Source organism: Chionomys nivalis, chromosome 19 (assembly GCF_950005125.1).
Source record: "Chionomys nivalis chromosome 19, mChiNiv1.1, whole genome shotgun sequence".
In the NCBI taxonomy this organism is placed as follows: Eukaryota; Metazoa; Chordata; class Mammalia; order Rodentia; family Cricetidae; genus Chionomys; species Chionomys nivalis.
In genome coordinates this window covers 56,654,091-56,675,068 of record NC_080104.1, presented here as the reverse complement: position 1 = coordinate 56,675,068, position 20,978 = coordinate 56,654,091, and the positions used below count along the sequence as shown (strand labels likewise).

General features: G+C 46.7%; 1 protein-coding gene across 6 annotated transcripts in view; it reads left to right on the top strand.

Annotated features, from left to right (window-relative positions):
• The first annotated feature begins 1,739 nt into the window (after window positions 1–1,739).
• Window positions 1,740–20,978, top strand: part of Pknox1 (PBX/knotted 1 homeobox 1) — a 42,189-nt gene continuing 22,950 nt past the window's right edge. For 4 of the 6 annotated variants that reach the window (XM_057751113.1, XM_057751112.1, XM_057751107.1 and 1 more), the window contains exon 1: window positions 1,740–1,814. The gene's annotated coding sequence lies outside the window, so the exon portion shown is untranslated. Of the gene's footprint in view, window positions 1,815–2,324; window positions 2,619–9,317; window positions 9,368–20,978 lie in introns of those variants that run through there. The other 2 variants (XM_057751110.1, XM_057751109.1) reach the window with 2 other exon arrangements.

The following is a 20,978-nucleotide window of genomic DNA, read 5'->3' as shown; positions in this document are numbered from 1 at the left end:
GGCTGCTGGGATTAAAAGTGTGTGCTACCACTGCCTGGTTGTGAGGAGACCAGTGGGGCTGTCTTACTCTCTGAAATTCAGGCAAGCTTTATTTATTAAAATACAAATGAAATATCACTACAAATTTCAGACCATAATTGGAAGTGTGAGCCAAATAAGCCCTTTGCTCTCCCAGGTGTTTTGGTCGGTGTTTTGCCATAGCGGCGAGACAGGGTTTCTCCGTAGCTTTTGGTTCCTGTCCTGGAACTAGCTCTTGTAGACCAGGCTGGCCTCAAACTCCCAGAGATCCGCCTGCCTCTGCCTCCCGAGTGCTGGGATTAAAGGCATGCGCCACCACCGCCTGGCTATCTTTTTGTTTTTGAGACACGGTGCCATGTATTCCATACCGGCCACGAGTCCAGTATGTAGCCAAAGATGACTTTGAACTTCTGGTCCCCAGCTTCTACTTCCCAAGAGCTGGGATGACAGGCATGTCCCCCTTGTGTATGCTAGGCAAGCACTCTATCAACTAAAAATACATCTTCTGCCTCCCAAACTCATTTTTTTCAGATATTATTGTTGCTAATGTGTGTGTGTGTAAATGAGTATGCATATGTGTTGGTAGTTGTTCTATGAACTGAACGGTAGCTACAAAGGCTGCCTTGCACTGGCTTCCTCGTGTCTGTGGAGCTCTGAGGACACAGGAGCAAGTTTTCTGAGCTGTGCGTGGTGGATTTACCTCAGGCCCCTTCCAGCCACCAGTCCTGGTGTACCCCGTTCCTCCTGAGGAGTGTGGGTCACCAGAACCGCTTTTTTTAATCTGTGCGTGGATGCAAAGCACTGACCGCACACACAGGTGGCCGCAGCATAAAACGAGTGAACTTAGACAAGCCAGGCAAACCCAGGGCTTCCATCTCTGTCTTTACATCTTTCTGTGATGCCACGGAACCCGTCGGTACGCTGCTGCAGATGACCTGGCTCGGCAGAGCTCCAACTAGAGACAACATTTTCCAGTTCGCCTAAGAAAGGGCAAGTTATTTGCCTGGAGTCCGGGTGCACTTGAGAACCTTGGGAGTGAAGCTAAGCGGACCAGAGGCCAGACAGTAACCACTTCTCAGACACCATGGTCAGTGTGTAGCCGAGCGCTCGGGAGACAGCATCCAGGATCAGTTCTCAGGGTAGACACCTAGGGCGCTCAGTCCTCAAAGGCGCACCACCCGCCGACCCCCGTGCCTACCCCAGCTCCAGAATCTGAACTGTTAGCCGCCGCACGGGCAGAAGGGCTGGAGCTGGCCCAGAGTCGCAGGTCTTCAGATGGTACAGCCTGTACTCCCAGCCAGAGCTACAGATGGTTCCTCCCGGCTCGGAAAACGTCTCTCCAAAGCGGAGGCGGGCGCATAGGGGGCGTGACCTATAGCAATCCGGGCCACGCCTTCATCGCATAATCATGAGATGGTAAGCTCTGCCTCTGGGGCGGGGCAGGAAACTACAGGCGGCGGGGCCGGCCGCTGGGTGGGGCCTGGCTGAGGGAGCGCGGAGGGGCGGGACCGGTCTCTGCCCCGCCCCTTAGGGTCCCGCCCCGCCCCCTGCCTCGCCCCCGCCCGCCGCCGCCCCGCCCTGTACCCGCCGCCGCGCTGGGCGGGGGCGGGGCCGGAGCCCGGCAGGCCCCGCCCCCGCGGTGAATATTGATGCGGCGCGCGTCGCCGTCGCCCTCCTCCCATTGAGCGAAGCTGTGTCGCGTGGCCTAGCGTCGGCGTGACGGTTGGACGCGGGCGCGGCACTGCGGGTCCCGATTGCTGCAGCCGCTTGTCAGTGTGATGAAGATTGGCACCCAGGTAAGCTGTCACTCAACCGCTCCGCCGCCGCCGCCACCGCTCTCGCCGCTGCCGTCCCTATCAATCACACCGGCCGAGGCCGCCGCTGCCGCCGCCTCCGCCGCTGCCTCTTCCGCCGCGGGCCGAGCGGGTGGTCGGGCGGGCGGGCGGTGCCCCGGGCCGCACTTGACCCGCGCCCGGGGCGGGGGCGGGGGGCGGGGGGAGGGGAGCGCCGATGGGGGAGGGGGCGCTGCGGCCGCGGCGCGGGGGCGCGCCCGGCTTGTTTTCCTCTGCGGGTTCAGGGGCGCGGAAATTTCTGGAAGGCGGCAGGGCCTCCGCGCTGGGCCCGCTCGAGGCTCGCGCCTAACCGTCGCTCACGGAGCGCGGCGCGCGGGCGGCGGGGGCGCGCGGGCCGGCGGGGGCGCGCGGGCCGAGGTCAGGGGGGCTGCGAGGCAGGAAGATGGCGGCGGGGTCCGCGGCCCAGAGGGGCGGCCCGAGCCAGCGTGGGGCTTCCCGCGGGAGTCCGCGGACGGTGACAGCGTGTCGCGCGTGTCCGCGGCCCATCAGGGATAGCTTCTTAGGGAGCGATTGGCCCGCTGCTCCAGCTCTGTGTGTTCTTGTAAAGGGAAGCGGTACAGATGAGGAGATCGGAGCCCGCCGATCTCGGGGCTCCGGGCTCCTGAGGCTACGGCTTGCGCGATCGGTCCTGCCACGCCACCCGGGAGCGCGGGCCGCGAGGCCCAAGTTTGAGCGCACGCCTGGGATTCTGGATAACTGAGACATAGGTGTCAACCTCGACACGGAAGCTTCTTCCAGAAGTGACTGGTTTGATTTTTTTATTTTTTTTAGATGTAGGTGCTTTCCACTAAGGATGGAAGAATCCGCTCCTAAGCAGAACTCCTGTCATGGCATTAGAAAAATGAGCTTTCTTTAAACACTCCGAGGAAAGATTTGACCCGGGCGGGATCGCGTTGCCAGCACGTTTTGTTGCTCAGGCGGTGTGTAGGTGATGCAGGAGTCGGCAGACCCTCTTAGTCTGGGGTCTGTGCCTGTCGAGCATCCCACTGCAATAGCGTGTTGAGTGCCACCATTGTGTGAGATATCGCTTAAGCTCACGGTTTCTCCTGGCAAACTTTGTCACCGGGGTATCAGGCGTGGAGGCACCTTAAGAGAGTTAGTTCCCTGTGCTTTAGAATCGAGCAATGATGGCTGGAATGATAGCTCATCCCCCCACGGTCTCTGATTCATGTTGCAAGCAGGTTAATGTTTAGTTCCGTTTCTTTGGCTTTTGTGGCCTAACTTTAGGAAAGCCCTGTGAATTGTGGAAACAAAGTCACTACGGGAGTAGTAACATTCGGTTACAAGCTTGTTTTTGGTCGGGTATTGTTAAAACTAGAACGGCTGAGAAGAAAAGAAATTTGCTAAAGTTCCAAGTGTGTATCCAGGAGCCGTAACTTTCCCAGGGTCAAACAAAACCGGCTGTATTGAAATAGCTGTCAAAAGTATGGGACCAAAGTGGAAAGAGTCTCATCTGAGCCCTGAATTAGCTCACGGTGCAACCAGGCTGAACAGAGCCCTTCGCGTCCTTCGGGAGTGTGGTGAGGTTTCTGTGACAACCTGGATGCTTTGCGGACATGCCTCACACTGGCCCTGCTAGATCTGCTCTTACTGCCTTCCTCCAAGAGTTGGAGCACACCTCCAGCAGTTGGAAGCTGCTGCAGATACTTTTGATTTTGTCAGTTTCAGCTACTTAGTTTAAAAGGTCCTCATTAGAAACCCATGTACACTCAGCGATCTTTGGCAGGAATGCGGGGGGGGGGGGTGAGGGGTGTGTGTGTGGGGGGGTGTGCCCCTCCCCAGCCTTCCTGACACGGTTCTTTGATGGCAGAGGTGACAAGGAATTCAAGTAATACAACAGTTGGGGGACGTGAATATCCTGATGTAATGGTGTGGCCTCAAAGTGGCTGAGATGATTAAGGTGGCTTACAACTAGCCTTGTTGAATCCATGTGTCTTCAGTTCTGTTTAGAGCCTGTATAAAGTGAAGTATGTTGTGTATAGAAGTTGGTGGCAGAGATTGGTAGGATGAACAAAGTCTGGGCTGTACTGTCATTTGGTGCCAAGCGTCCATAGGCCTGGCCACAAAGGCTGCCGAGTGTTCCTTTGCTGAGAGGATGTGGGGTACCCAGCCTGCTGCAGCCTCTGCTCTTCTGCTATTGTTTCTGGAAATTTTCTGCAGAAGGCAGTCAGTGTGGTGCCTGGCCTGTGGTTGAAAACTCCTGTTTCTCTGCTGTTCTGTGGCTCTCAGGACATGCCTCAGGAGCATGGAAAGAGGATGGAGCAGCTTCTTATTCCAAGTATTTTCCAAGGGAGGAAAACATCTGGAGTGTCTTTTTTTTTTTTTTTTTTTTTTTTTTTGGTTTTTCGAGACAGGGTTTCTCTGTGGTTTTTTTGGAGCCTATCCTGGAACTAGCTCTTGTAGACCAGGCTGGTCTCGAACTCACAGAGATCTGCCTGCCTCTGCCTCCCAAGTGCTGGGATTAAAGGCGTGCACCACCACCGCCCGGCTTGGAGTGTCTTTATAATGTTGAAAACCACTAGGCAGGGTTGTAGCTTACAGACAGAACTTTGCTTTACAGAGCCCTGAAGCTGATTCTGAACATCCCTACCCCAGGTGGCTTTATTGTCTTGGGCCAGTCTCTGGAATGATAGAGTGATAGAGTGTGATCACCCTGATGTGTTAAGCCACAGGCCCTTCTTCCCTCTTGAGGAGAGATTAGTGTGGATTGTCCGTGCTCGTTGTGTGTGAGGTCATTTCTGCTCAGGGGAATCCTGTCATCCTAAATTCCTGTGTCACTTATTTGGCCCACTTTCTAATAGAGTAAAACCTTCTCAGGTGACAATGTATATGTGTGCTCAGTGGGATGAGACAGCAGGAGTCCAGGGTTCCCTCTGTAACCACCATGTTGCCTGGTCCTCACCCAGTCCATCTCACATTCTCTCAGTGCCCACTTATACATTCTTCATCCTCTTCCCTTTGTTAGGCATGAACCTGAGATTTCTGAGTTCTTTCCCCACACATCACCATTCACACGCTGCCTCGGAGCTGGGGGCTGCCTTTTTCCACATTAACTACTTTTTCTTCCCAACAACCACATTTGACTTTCTGTGTATGAAGGTGCCAATTTTAGGTATTCCATACAAGTGGGATAATACATTTGCCTTTTTATGATTGCCTCATTTCACTTAGTAAAATTTTTTTCATACTTTAGTTTGTGCCAGCATTTCCATATTTTTAAGCCTAATACAGTCCCATTCTATATCTGTCCTGCATTTTGTTCACCCACCCTTTGCTGAGCACTTGGTTCCTTCCACCGTTTGGCTATTGTGAATAACATGGCCATGAACATGAGTTGTCAGTATCCGAGGCTATGCCTGTAGTGCTTTGGTGGTCTCAGAAGTAGATTGTGATACCATGTTAGTTATGTCTTAACCCCTATCCTGCTTTTCTACAATGGCAGTGAAATACTCACGGTTTCTAGCTTCTCGCCATCCTGGCTCTTGGGTGTTTTGTTGATTTGGGGCAAGAACCGAGAGCTTTTTGAACAGTAGGCAAGTGCTCTCCTAGCACCCGTTTTCTGTGTAGTTGTTGATAGCTATCCTGCTGGATGTGAGGTGGCATTTTATAATTTTAATTCATTTCTCTGGTGATTAGTGATGCTCAGCATCTTTTTCTGTTTTATTTGCCAGTTGTGTGTTTTCTTTGGAGAAACTTCTTTTTTTAAGTTCTTTGCCCACTTCTGAATCTAGTTTATAAGCATACATTTTATGTATCAATTGTTAAAATGTTTCTGTATCTGGCATTATCATATATCATATAATTTTATGCATGTTAACATAACTGTTTCTTATTTTAAAATTTTAAAGTTGGGCCAGAGAGATGGCTCAGCAGGTAAAGAAGGGCACTTGCCACCAAGCCTAACAACCTGCGTTCATTCCCAGATCCCACATGGTAGAAGAAGAGAATTGACTTCTACAAGTTGCTCTTTAACCTCCACATTAGCTGTGGCATTGTACAAACACACAATAAAGAAATAAATTTAATTTAAAAATGTGTCACATTTTTTCTTTTTTTAAAATATCTGATGGTTATGCCTAGTATGTCAATGCCTTTGAACATTTAGCTTTTGACATTGTCTGTTTCCCATCTGAAAGCTGGCTTTCCTCTGATCTGCTCACCACGGTACTAGCCAGGTTGACAAGGACTCTGCTGTGGAAAGGCAGCAGCTGCAGGCAGAAGGGCCCTCTGGAGCCTCTTTCTGTAGTGCACCATCGATGGCTCTCAGCAACACTGGCAGTGCCCGAGGGAGAGAGACTGTCCTAGGGAAAGGGTGCTCAGAGTGCAGGAGTTAAGAGGCCCTGTTTCTACTTCCTTCCTTTGCTTTCCTTGTGCTAGGAATTGACCCTGGGACGCTGTACATGGTAAGCACATATTGCCATTATGCTATAGCCTAGCACCCATCTCTCACAGGACAGTTTTACTGCCTACAGGACATTATGTAAGTTTTGTGTGATAGTCATAAAGTCTTAAAACTTTGATAATGAATTTCATAGCTATAATAGACTGTTTAATTCAGTCTATCAGAATAAATTCTAAAACCTGTAAAATGTCTTTTATTAGGGCTAAGGAGATAACAGGTAAAGTGCTTGCTACACAAGTGTGAACCAAACTCAGATCCCCAGATCCCACACAAAGCCTCATGTGGTAGCACATCTGTAAATCCCAGCACTCCTGTGAGATGGAAGGCAGACAGACATGAGAATCCCTGGAAGCTCATGGGCCAGCTTGCCTGGCAAATGCAGTAGCAAACAAGAAAAGTGGAAGGTGAGGACTGTCTCAAGTCTGTCCCCTGACCTCTGCACACTCATGCTATAGCACTATGCCAGCAATCACACCCTTACACTAACACACATGTGTCTTTGTTATTAGAAATTTGCTGTGTTTTTTATTATGTAGATTTTTAGTGTGTTTCTTGCTTTGTATCCCAGGCTTGCCTCAAACCATTCTTCTGTTTGAGCCTCCCATGTGGCTGAGTTGTTTTGGGTTATAAGTGTACCACTGAACCTGGCACAGGTTTTGTTTTAATAAGATTTAATATCTGATTTTATTTGGATATTAAGTTTTAAATGGCACCTTCTCAAGCTTTGTTTGAAAACTAAAGTGGTTTCTTGGCAGATGTTTTCCTTCAAATGAGTTACTTATTGACTGACTGTCTCTGTGCTGGGGAAGGAGAACTGGGGCTGTTTATGAGTTGTGAGCCCCAGTCACCTGAGACTTCTTACACAGTGAAACTCCCTGAACTTTATGCTAGGTGGTTAATTCCAAAAGAGCTCCTGGAGAAAGTGTACTTTTGAAGATAGACCTTCGCTAGTGCTCTTAGAATGCTCTGGCTTTGCAGGTTTTTTTCGAGACAGGATTTCTCTGTAGCTTTGGTGCCGGTCCCGGAACTAGCTCTTGTAGACCAACCAGGCTGGTCTCGAACTCCCAGAGATCCGCCTGCCTCTGCCTCCCGAGTGCTGGGATTAAAGGCATGTGCCACCACCGCCCGGCTTTGCAGGTTTATTAAAAAGCAGATTTAGGGCTAGAGAGATGGCTCAGCAGTTAACTGGGTTCAGTTCCCAGCACCCACATGGCAGCTCACAGTTGTCTGTAACTCCAGTTCCAGGAGATTCAACACCCTCACCCAGACATATGTGGAGGCAAAACACCATTGTATATAAAATTTTTAAAAAAGCAGGTTTAATTTGGACAAAGACCAACAGTTCTTAGGAGGATTAGTAACAAGGAAAATGCAGAAACTCCTGAGTGCTTTCTTCAGCCTTCTGCTGTCATGTCTGTCTCTTTTAGTGCTGGTTTTGCTCTCTGCAGATACTAGAACTGAACTTGCCCAGAATGCCCAGGTGTTTTTGGATTGGGATTACTAAGGCTCACTCTGAAGCAGGTAGGACTGAGAAACTTGTCCTGTGTTGGTGTGGCAACTGGAAAGGAACATAGGATGCTAGGGCCTACCCAATGGCATAAAACATCACCAACTGGGGCTGGAGAGATGGCTCAGTGGTTAAGAGCACTGACTGCTCTTCCAGAGGACCCGGGTTCAATTCCCAGCACCCACATGGCAGCTCACAACTGTCTGAAGATCCAGTTGCAGGGGATCTGACACATTCACACCAATGTACATAAAATAAAGTTAAATAAACCATAAAAATATTAAACACCCCCCCCCCAAAAAAATCACCAACTGAGTTGGTAAACATTTTAGGTGGGTTAAGAGTATTCTGGGACAGCCAGGGTTACACAGAAACTCTCTTCCAAAAAAAATGAGGGAAAAAAAGGAAAGAAAAAGAGAGACATTTTTCTTTGGTTAGCTCTACTTTATTTAGACCAGGAGTTAGCAAACTACAAAATCCCACGGTGGCCTGCATTTGTATGGCCCTAGAGCCAAGGATTAGTTCATGGCGGAAAGCAGGGGGGAGAGTGTGTGTGTGTGTGTGTGTGTGTGTGAGAGAGAGAGAGAGAGAGAGAGAGAGAGAGAGAGAGAGAGAGCACACATGTGAGATAATACACCATGCACGTGTGGTGAAGACCAAAAGTCAAGGTAAGGTGTTTCTCTCTCTCTCTCTCTGTCTCTCTCTCTCTCTCTCTCTCTCTTTATCTTTTTGAAGGCAGGCAGGGTCTCTCACCAAACCTAGAGCTCATGGATTTGACTAGAATGGCTGACCAATGAGCTTTAGGGGTCTATCATCTGTCCGTGTTTCCCCAGTGCAGAGGTTACAGATGCATGTTACTGTTCCTGGCCCTTAGATGGGTTCTGAGGATCTGAACTTGGGGTCTCAAATTTGTATAGTAGATGCTTTGCCCATTGGACTGTCTACCTAACCTGATTCAGGCTTTTTCCTTTTTTAAATGTGTTCTTTTTTTTTTTTTCTACATTTTAGCGATTGTTTGTTTGTTTGTTTATTTTTCTGTATAGCCCTGGCTGTCCTGGAACTCACTGTGTAGACCAGACTGGCCTTGAATTTATAAATCCATCTACCTCTGCCTCCTTAGTGCTGGGATTAAAGGTGTGTGCCACCACCACCTGGCTTTTAGTGGGTTTTTTTCTTTTTTCTTTCTTTCTTTTTTTTGAGACCAGGTTTCTCTGTTGCTGTAGAGCCTGTCCTGGAACTTGCCCTGTAGCCCAAGCTGGCTTTGAACTTGCAGAAATGTGCCTGCCTCTGCCTCCTGAGTACTGGGATTAAAGACATTTGCCACTGGATATTTTTAAAGATTTATTTTTATGTGTATGAGTGTTTTTGCCTGCATGTACGTCTGTGCACATGTGTGTCTATAGAGGCCAGAAGAGGGCACTGAATCTCTTGAAAGTGGAGTCACGTGATTGTGAACTGCCATGTAGGTTCTGGGTAGCAAACCTCTGTCCTCTGGAAAAGCAGTCTGTTCTTCCATGTTGCCCAGGCTCCCCTTGAACCACTCACAAGGATCTTCCTGAAGCATCTTCTTGGGCAGTTGAACTGCAGGTGAGCACCTGCACACCTGGGCTTATAAACCTGTTTATGTGTAACAGATAATACAGGGTTGTTATGGAAACCAACAGGGATAGAATGTTACTGTTGACTTTAGGATTCTTAGTTTGAAAATAACCAGTTGATAACTGAGGACAGGTGAGGACAGGGAACATGCCAAACACGCAGGATGACTGAACAGAAAAGCTTTAACAAAGGAAAATCAAGAAACATAAGCCCAGAATATCAGGAACCACAGCTAGTTTGAAAGGGCTCTGTCTTTCATCTGATAAAGCTCCAGATTAAGCAGGAAAGTGACTTCTAACTAAATAATGTGACTATATAGGGCATCTAAGACTGGCAAGTAGATGGCGAACAAGGGGTAGAAAACAGCCTATCAGGAGCAGCTGCCAGGCAAGACAAACTCCTGGTGGCAGTACTAGATAGAGGGGAAAAGCAGTGAGGGCCACTGCATGTCACACAAAGGATCAGTTACTAAACTTAATATGCCTTACTGAGATAGATTATAGCAGGTAAACTAACAAGCATGTGTGTGCACACACACTCAAACACACAGACAAACAGATCTCTCTGAGAGAGATCTCCTTGTGATCCTAGCAGCTCAGTTACCAAGAAGTTATCAAAGGAGGGTAGGCAGGACATGAGCCAGATCACTCGGTCAAGATCTCACATGCTTCAATCATCAGAAATGTCTCTGGGCATTGTCAGATGTCCCCTGGGTGCCAACATTGTCCAGTAGAGAACTACTGATGCAGAGGAACCAATAAACATGGGCAGAAATTTGTGCCTATTAAAGAAAATGTAGATTGTCTTTGTCACATAAACACTTAACAAAATTAGCTGTGTGTTAAGGGTAAAAGAAAATCTCAGATTTCAGAAAAGTAAATTCTAGCCGGGTGTGGTGTACCACTTTAATTCCAGCATTAAACAACAGATCAGGAGAATTGCTGTGAGTTCAAGGCTAGTCTGGGCTATACAGTGAAATCTTAAAAAACAGACCCCTTGCCTAAAAGGTATGGTAGCATCTTCCTACAATTCCAGCTCTAGGAAGTGGAGGCTGCCTCAGGGGTTCAAGGTTGTCTTCCGCTTCTCAAAGACAAGTAAAGTTGAACAAGGAGTTCTGCGAATGGGAATCTGAGACCAGAGCTTAGTTTGAACTTTAGAAGGGAAGCCAAAGATTCCTAGAAAGAAATTTTGAGCCGATTATGGTGGTGCTCACCTTTAATTCTGTTCAGCACTTGGAGGCAGAGGCAGGTGGATCTCATTCTTCTGTATATTTCTTGGAAGAAAGAGGATATTCCAAAACTATTCCAGTGAGATGGGACATGCCTTTATTCTTAGCACTCAACAGGCAAGAGCAAGAGGATCTCTCTGAGTTTGAGGCCTAGACACATAGTGAGTTCGAGGTCAGTTAGGGTTGCACGTTAGACCCTGTTTCAAAGAACAAAACTGTTTTCTGCCTCTGAATAAAAGAATGACCACAGCTGTTTTCTGACTTACAAATGAATAACTGTATTACACATGCTCACCTCCAGGATAGAGCCGGAATAGGGCTCAGGAAAAACGAAATCCACAAGTGCTTGTTCTAGGACATAAGAAAGGAAGCAGATTGAGCTTTCGCCTTAAGACACAAGAAAAGTAAAATTGCAAAAAAAAAAAAAAAAAAAAAAAAAAGCCGGGCGGTGGTGGCGCACGCCTTTAATCCCAGCACTCGGGAGGCAGAGGCAGGCGGATCTCTGTGAGTTCGAGACCAGCCTGGTCTACAAGAGCTAGTTCCAGGACAGGTTCCAAAACCACAGAGAAACCCTGTCTCAAAGAAAAGAAAAGAAAAGTAAAATTGACCCAAAGAGGGCAAATCTGATTTTGAGCTTGTTAAATTTGATTAAGAAGAAATTAGAGGGGCTGGAGAGATGGCTCAGCGGTTAAGAGCATTGCCTGCTCTTCCAAAGGTCCTGAGTTCAATTCCCAGCAACCACATGGTGGCTCGCAACCATCTGTAATGAGGTCTGGTGCCCTCTTCTGGTCTTCAGGCATACACGCAGAAAGAATATTGTATACATAATAAATAAATATTAAAAAAGAAGAAATTAGAGAAAAATAATTATAAAAAGAGACAGAAAGATAGATTGATGGTGACAAAAATAAGGACACATTACATTGGGGCTGCAGAGATAGCCCAAAGGTTCAGGATTGCTGACTGCTCTTCCAGAGGACCTGAGTTCTATTTCCAGCACCCACCTGGCAGCTCACAACTGTAACTTGAGTTCTGTGAACTAGTGATTTCTACTGGCTTCTGAAAATATCAGGCACACACGGTGTACAGATGTGCATGCAGACAAAGCATTCGTAAAGGTCTAATAACAAAAAGGAACACCATATGCTACCTGATGGCAATGCCTTTGAGGAGTTGTGGGTCGGATATGAAGGCAGAGTCTGAGTTGACCTTCTAGGTAGAGCATCTTGAACAGGCTCCAGGCACAGATGGGTGAGATCTATGGAATTTTCATAGAACAGGTAATTCCTATGTTGTACAGACTTTAGGAATCTCTTACTAAATAATGGAACTCCACTGTGTACCCAGCATTGTGATAGTGACTGGGAATGTGGGGATGAATAGAAACAGCTGAAGTTCCTATCTGGAATGTACAGAAGTTTGTGCCTGGAAGGAAATGAGTTTATCAGTGACTCATCAAAAGAAGTGGTCTATTACAACCAGGGTAAGGACTGGAAGGGAGGGATGGGGTGACTCATGCAATGAGATGACTGCCGTGCCGAGGAGAACGGGAGCCAAGCCATTCTAGACAGAAGTTATGCATTTGAAGGCAGCTTGGAGAAGATACTAAGAAGCCTGCAAGAAACCTGAAGTGACTGGTGGGGGCCAAGGAGGAAGGGAAAACCAACGCCCAGCCACCATTGGATATGCTCAGAGTTATGGCCCTTATCTCATGGCTAATAGAAAATCCCTGAAAGGTCTTAGACAGGCTTAGGTATGTTAGTATCAGACTGAAGTCTCTCTTTAAAGACTTGGGATCAAGCAAGATTGAAAGCTGTAGAGCAAACACTAAACTTTGTAGGGCATTTGCCATATTTAGGTACCTGGTGTCCTATGTAGCCAACCCCACCACTGCAGTCTTGCTGTTTGCAGTCTTCATGTCCTCATCCTTAAGCTGGCTCTGCTCCATGTTTGTAGCTTTTCCTGGCAGAAATAATCCATTGTCATTGTCTCCCACATCATGGGGAAAATGCTCAGAGTTTCACACATCACTCAAGTCTACCTGCAGGGACTCTACCCCCATCACACTTCACCTTCCTTTGACAGCTGGGTATAAGACTCAGCAAGACACTAAATCTTGCATTTTTCAGGTTACAAAACTTGATTCCTATGGAGAACAGCACACTCCCGGAAGCACTCTCTTCTTAGCAGAAAGTCAAATGAATATTTGCCTTTACATCCTTAAACCTGGGTGCGGGGGAGGGGGGTCCATGGGGCCTGGCAAATCCTGAGGTGTCCTCACAGCAGCTTTGTTATTGTCCTGATGCAAAGTACTTGGCTTCTCTTTAGTGTCTAGTCTTTTCTGCAGTTATGTTCTTGTTCTCTATATAACAGTCCTGGCTGTCTGTAGAGCAGGCTGGCCTCCAGCTCACAGAGATCCACCTTCTGAGTGCTGGGGTTAAAGATCTACACTGCCACCGCCCAGCTCTTGCCTGTAATTTTTTTTCCTTTTTTTTTTCTTTTTTTTTTATTTATTTATTGATTGATTTCTTAAAGATTTCTGCTTCTTCCCCGCCACCGCCTCCCATCTCCCTCCCCCTCCCCCGATCAAGTCTCCCTCCCTTGTCAGCCCAAAGAGCAATCAGGGTTCCCTGTCCTATGGGAAGTCCAAGGACCACCCACCTCCATCCAGGTCTAGTAAGGTGAGCATCCAAACTGCCTAGGCTCCCACAAAGCCATTACATGCAGTGGGATAAAAAACCCATTGCCATTGTTCTTGAGTTCTCAGTAGTCCTCATTGTTCAGCGAGTCCGGTTTTGTCCCATGCTTTTTCAGACCCAGGCCACCTATGAATCTATAGATTCAATGCAATCCCCATCAAAATCCCATCAAAATTCTTCACAGATCTGGAGAAGACAATAATCAACTTTATATGGAAAAACAAAAAACCCAGGAGAGCCAAAACAATCTTGCCTGTAATTCTAAGTGAGCTCCTTTTGTGTCTAAACTGTTTTTCTAAATCTTTTTCTTCTGCTTTTTGCTCACAGTTTTTATTGTAAACCTGTCCAAAAGTACCCACCGATAAGCACATCACAGGCTGACTGGGAATTTCTTCCACAAGCTTAATTAGCCCATCTGCTTTCAATTCAGCCCCACATAATTCATTATAGACAAGATATAGGCATACATCTTTGCCAGAATGTACACAAATGGCCTCTAATCCCGTTCTCAATGGAATCCTCACTCCTGTTAGAAACCTTGAAAGCACGCACAATATTTTCTCTCCACTTTCCTGTCAACCTCTGGCCTTCCAAGTTCACTCTGAAAGACAGAAGCAGTAAAGAGTTTTTTTTTTTTTTTTTTTTACGATTTATTTAACTTCATTTTATGCACATTGATGTGAAGGACTGATGTGAAAGAATCAGATCTTGTGGAACTGCATTTTCAGACAGTTGTGACCTGCCATGTGGGTGCTGGGAATTGAACCCGGGTCCTCTGGAAGAGCAGTCAGTGTTCTTAACCGCTGAGCCATCTCTCCAGCCCAGTAAAGAGTTTTTAACTCTCTTACAAGCTTTTCCACATTCCTCCTACAAACAAGTTCCGTAGGCTTATGAACCACATGGTGAGATAGTCACAGTAATGTACCTGCTTCTTCTTTCTTCCTCCTCCTCCTCCTTCGTTGTCTTCTTTGTTGGGGGCCGGTTTCGAAACAGGGTTTCTCTGTTGCTTTGGAGCCTTGTAGACCAGGCTGGCCTCAAACTCACAGAGATCCGCCTGCCTCTGCCTCCCTAGTGCTGGAATTAAAGGCATGTGCCACCATCTCTTGGCTGTGCACCAGCTTCTTGGTGCCAGTTATTTCTGTTAGGATTTCATCACTGTAGCAAGATAGCCCACCATACACAACTTAGAGGAGGAAGGATGTAATATTGACTCACAGACTCAAGAGGTTTCAGTCCATGGTTAGCTGCCCGTTGCTTCTAGGCCAATGGCAAGACAAGCACCATGGACGGGCATGGCAGAGGATACTTGCTCATTACATGGCAACCAGTAAACAGAGAGAGAAGCAGGAAAGGATCAGGCTAGCTAACCCATTTAAAGGTACACCTCTAGGCACCTGCTGCAATAAGGCCCTACTCCTCCAGCAAGGCCCCATCTTTTTATAGCCCATTCATGGTGAATTTAGTACCCTAACCATTGACGAACTTAGTACCCCATCACCCAACTGCTTCTCAATAGTGTCACCAGTCAAAGATCGAACACATGGTCTTTTAGAGAAGGACACTTCATGTCTAAACCCCACACAGATTCCCCGTGTTTCTCTGTTCAGTCAACTGTCTAGCTGACTCAGAGTTTGAAAAACACCATGATACATGAATTGAGTTGATGAAACTTAACAGGCACCAGAGCTTATCAAGTTACAGAATGCTTCCTGATTTCCTTGTGAAGTCTGTATTATTATATAGAAGAAGAAACTAAAGGACCTTGGAGCTGGGCAGAGCGACCTCAGGAAACTGGTTTAACTTGGTGTATGTTTCCTAGATCGTAACTTTATCTATTTCAAAAGTACATGGTTCAGGCGGATCTCTGTGAGTTCGAGACCAGCCTGGTCTACAAGAGCTAGTTCCAGGACAGGCTCCAAAACCACAGAGAACCCTGTCTCGAAAAACCAAAACCAAAAAAAAAAAAAAAAAAAAAAAAAATACATGGTTATTTCTGGTATAAATCTAGTAACTTTTAGTGGCATAAAGCAACCATTTTATCATATGCATGCTTTCTGTAGGCTAGAGTTGGAAAAAAACATCATAGGAAACAGCTTGCATGTCTATGATGTTTGGGTCCTCAACTTAGAGACTAGGATAGCTTGATAATAAAGAGATGCAGTCTGTTAGGGACATCATTTCTTTTCCTCCTCCTTTGTCATCATCTTTCTTTCCCCTTCTTCTTCCAGGGTCTCTGTATGTAGTTCTGACTGTCCTGGAACTTAGCATGTAGACCAGACTGGTCTCACAGAGATCGTTTGGTCTCTGCCTCCTGAGCAGTGGGGACATTTTCTTTTTTTTTTTTTCTTTTGGTTTTTCGAGACAGGGTTTCTCTGTGGTTTTGGAGCCTGTCCTGGAACTAGCTCTTGTAGACCAGGCTGGTCTCGAACTCACAGAGATCCGCCTGCCTCTGCCTCCCTAGTGCTGGGATTAAAGGCGTGCGCCACCACCGCCCGGCGGGACATTTTCTTAAATCTTACAGATGTAGCTGTCAGTTCTAATATAAGGAGGGGATGTTGGCCAGAACACTTAGTCTATAGAGGTTCCACGTGACCCGGGGCTTGCTTATAGCCTTATGGGGCTTTCTTACAGTCTTGAAAGGAATAACTCACAGAACTAGTGGGTTGCACAGAATCAGAGAAATTTCCTCATAGCCTTAAGAAGGTTGCTCCTAAAATCAAGGAGTCATCCTTGTAGCCTAAGAGGAGTTCTTCATAATCTTGTGATATTTGCTTCCAGACCTAAAGGCTTGTCACAGGTTTGATGGCTTCTACCCTAAGGGGTTGCGGGACTCTTCTCACTAGCTCCATCAATACTTGACAAGAAGTAATCTAAGGGAGGAGTTCATTTTGACTCACAGTTTTAGGGTACAATTAATCCATCATGGTGGGGAAAACATGGAGGCTGCTTGCTCATCTCTAGGAGGATCAGGAAACAGAGATGAGTGGTAGTGGCTCATGCTTTTAATTCCAGCACTCGGGAGGCAGAGGCAGGTGGATTTCTGTGAATTTGAGGACAGCCTGGTCTACATACTGAGTTCTAGAACATCCAGGACTACATAGAAAGACCCTGTCTCAAAAAACTATGTGGGGAGGTATTTGTGCTCAGCTCCCGTTCTCTTGTTTTCCTATTTGATTCCTTCCTAGACCCAGCTTGTGAAATGGCGCCACTGCTGCACAGGTGTGTCTTACCCCTCATTACCTCTCTCTGGGAATACCCTTACTCACTGACTCCCTAAGCAGTTCTTTCTTTAATCCAGTTGACAAAGCCATCACAAGTTCATCCTTGTCAATTGTTATCCAAGCACATCACTTAAAGATTTACTTTCATTGTTTTTTGTTTGTTTGTTTGTTTTTTGTTTTTTGTTTTTTTTGTTTTTCAAGACAGGGTTTCTCTGTAGCTTTGGATCCTATCCTGGAACCAGTTCTTGTAGACCAGACTGGTCTCGAACTCACAGAGATCCACCTGCCTCTGCCTCCTGAGTGCTGGGATTAAAGGTGTGAGCCACCACCACCTGGAGTTTGTTGTTACTCTTCATTTACATTTGAGTGTAGTTGGAGATCTTAAAACAGAGATTTTTCCACAGGATTGTATCTGCATGGCTTGCAATGACATTTATGGGAAAAAACATGGAATCTGCATAAACCATAGATTAAAGGAGTCCACTAACATAGCAGATCCAAGGTCAGACTGCGCAGTGCTGCTCCATCCATCAGCATCCACCAACAAGAGCCAAGCGCAGTGAAATATATGCAGCAGCTGTAGGAAAAACCATGGGCTGCGTAGGGGAGACATCCAATGAGGAACTTAGTAATGGGTAAAGATGAGGAAACAAGGGTCCTGTGTTTTTTTGGTTGGTTGACTTGGAAGTTAAAGACCCCTGTCCCTCCCTAAATCACCCATAGTCTGTTACAGCAGTTGTTAATAAAGTGATTTCTGTATGGTAGCAACTTTGTTTACTGATCCATCCCTACACTTAGGATAGATCCTAGCGAGGAGAACGACTCTCCCTCTCCCCAGTATATATGAAGAGTGAATGAAAGGTGCAGTGAAGTGCATGCTGGCTGCACCTTTGCCTTCCCCACTCACTGCTGTATACTCATTCTCACTGCTTTTGGGTTTCGTTTGTTTTTATTCTGGGGACTGAATCCTGGGCTTCAGCATGCATGCAGAGGTGCACATCCCTGCTATCCATCGCCCTCCTCGTTCTCCCCCAATTTATTTATTTTTAAAAACACATTAAAGGTTATTTTATATGTATGAGTGTCTCCTTACATGTCCACATGTGTACTATATACCTGTAGTGCTCAAGGAGATTATATACATTGGATCCCCTGGAATTAGAGTTATGGATGGTTGTGAGCTGCCATGTGGGTTCTGGGAATTGAACCTTGGTCCTCTGGAAGAGCAGCCAGGGCTCTTTTTTTTTTTTTTTTTTAAGATTTATTTATTTATTATGTATACAATGTACAATGTTCTGTCTGCATGTGTGCCTACATGCCAGAAGAGGGCACCAGATCTCATTACAGATGGTTGTGAGCCACCATGTGGATGCTGGGAATTGAACTCAGGACCTCTGGAAAGTAAGTCAGTGCTCTTAACCGCTGAGCCATCTCTCCAGCCCCAGCCAGGGCTCTTACCTAGCCCTTATTTGTTTTATTTTATGTGTATGGGTATTTTGCCTGAATGTGCATCACTTATATACCTGGTACCTGTGGAGGGCAGAAGAGTATATTGAATCCTGGAGCTGGAGTTCCAGTTGACTGTGTGCCTCCATGTGGGTGCTGGGAGGTAAACCTCGGTCCTTTGGAAGAACAGCCAGTGAGTGTCCTTAGCCACTGAGCCATCTCTCCAGCTCCCTAACTTAACGTGAACTTTTGAAGAACACATTCAAATCAGCACAACTTTAATGCCCACAGCTTATTCTTTTTTTTTTTTTTTTTTTTTTTTTTTGGTTTTTCGAGACAGGGTTTCTCTGTGGTTTTGGAGCCTGTCCTGGAACTAGCTCTTGTAGACCGGGCTGGTCTTGAACTCCCAGAGATCCGCCTGCCTCTGCCTCCCAAGTGCTAGCTTATTCTTTTTGTTTGTTTTTGAGACAGGGTTTTTCTTGTAGCCTGTCCTGGAATTAGCTCTTGTAGTCCATCCAGGCTGTCCTCGAATTTACAGAGATCCGCCTGCCCGCGAGTGCCGGATTAAATGTGGGAGCCACCACCGCCGTCCCTATTCTTGGTTTTTTTTTTTTTTTTTTTTTTTTTTTTTTTTTTTTGGTTTTTCGAGACAGGGTTTCTCTGTAGCTTTGAAGCCTGGCCTGGAACTAGCTCTTGTAGACCAGGCTGGCCTCGAACTCCCAGAGATCCGCCTGCCTCTGCCTCCCGAGTGCTGGGATTAAAGGCTTGCGCCACCACCGCCCGGCAACATATGCTTCTTGGGTTTTTTTGATGTTCTTTCTAGGTTTTTTTTTTTCCTTTTGAAAAAAGAATTCACTGTGTCCTACCCTCTGGCTGGCAGTCAGAAGCCCATGTGCTGTACTTGGGGACTGTGGACAGACAAGTGTTTTGGGAGGTTCCCCAGTACTCTGTTCTGGAACACAGACATGGAGACACTAAATCTTTGGATTGTTACACTGCCCTGGCTTCCCAGGTGTGTTCATCGGCCTTCATCTTTTAGCCAGATTTGCCCAGGAAGCCTTGTCAGTGAGACTGGGAAAAGTGTCTCCTAACACAGCAGGGCGGCACCTTTGTTCTAAACCACTCTCCCTAGCATGGGAAATGCTCTGTGAGAGCTATCTGGAAGCCTCAGGGCCATCGACCTGTGCTGTGGTCACTTCCAGACTGACCTGCTTTACGCGGAGAACCGTCAGTAACCTGTTAGATTTGAGGTCTGGCTACACTGGAAGATATGCCTCTCCACCCAGAGTGGCCAGGGAAGGAGTTACACGTGTGAGGGAGTCTAGTGGCTTTTTTTTTTTTTTTGAATGCTAATTGTTTAAAAAACTTTTATAAGAGACTGGGTGTGGTGGTGAACGCCCTTAATCCTTCAGTATTCAGAGATAGAGTCGGGCAGATCTCTGAGTTCTAGGCCAACCTGGTCTAGGACTGCTGCTAGTGATTTGTAGAGAGATCCCATCCCAAAAAAACCAAAATGATGCCAAGTGGTGGTGGTGCACGCTCTTAATCCCAGCACTTGGTAGGCAGAGGCAGATGAATCTCAGTGAGTTTGAGACCACCCTGGTCTACAAAATGAGTTCCAGGACAGCCAGGGCTACACAGAGAAACCCTGTAGTGGCATTTCATTTGTATTTTAATAACTAAAGCTTACCTGAAGATCAGAGAGTAAAACAGCCCCACTGGTCAGCCTTACAGCCAGGCAGTGGTGACACACATCTTTAATCCCAGTAGCCACACTAGTTTGCCCTAGAAAATAGGCAGTGTATACCTTTAATCCCAGCCCTAGAGAGGAATATAAAATGGGAGGAGACAGCTCACAGTCTTACTCTCATTCTGAGATTCCTGGAGTCAGGATCGCCACTTTGTAGATTTTTTGTTTCTTGGTTTTTCGAGACAGGGTTTCTCTGTGGTTTTGGAACCTGTCCTGGAACTAGCTCTTGTAGACCAGGCTGGTCTCGAACTCACAGAGATCCGCCTGCCTCTGCCTCCCGAGTGCTGGGATTAAAGGCGTGCGCCACCACCGCCCGGCGAGGATCGCCACTTTGAACTGAGGTAGAAGTAAGAGCCAGTGGCTGGCTGCTTTGCTTTTTCAAACCTTTAGGTTGAACCCCAATTTTTCTGAGTTTTTATTAATTATGCTTCAAAACCCTGTCTTAAAAAAAGAACAAATAGAACAACAAGAACAACTTTCTGTAAGACTGGAGACATTGTTGAGTAGTTGAGAACACTTGCTGTTTTTTCAGAGGACCCAAATTCAGATCTCCATACTCAGCTTCTTCCAGCATCCTGGAACTCCAATTCCTGGGGATTCAGCGGCCTTTGGCCTCTACGTGGTGCATATAAACTCACACAGGCATGCATACATATACTAAAATAATTAGCCTTTTTGTTGTTGTTATAATATTTTGTTTTTGCTATGACAAGTAAAGCTTGCAGCCAGTTGGTGGTGGCTCAGGCCCTTTAATCCCAGCACTTGGGAGGCAGAGGCAGGCGGATCTCTGTGAGTTCTAGGCCAGCCTGGTCTACAAGAGCTAGTTCCAGGCCAGGCTCCAAAGCTACAGAGAAACCCTGTCTCCAAAAAAGCAAAAACAAACAAACAAACAAACAAAAAACTTTTATATCTTAAGCATCTCAGACCTTTAGAGACATATGCCTCCAGTTTACTGATGGTTGAAGATCACCAGTTCCCAGACTCTTTGTGGGGTTCTTGTTTCCTAGGCAAGACCCAGGAGGAAGGTGGTCGCACTCATAGCTAGCCATACATACAGAAGGGGTGGGAGGCAGACAGACCTTCTAGGGTCTGTGGTGGGAGAGAGTGACTGCAGAAGGGAGATAGAGCTGTACTCTTGGTGGTAGGAAAGTTGGGTGGAGGTGGGCTGATACAGGGGTTGGGCTTGGGTAGAAGCAACCTTATGAGGCTAGTCACATGACCAGATTTGCATTTTAGAAAGCCTGGCGAGTGGTTT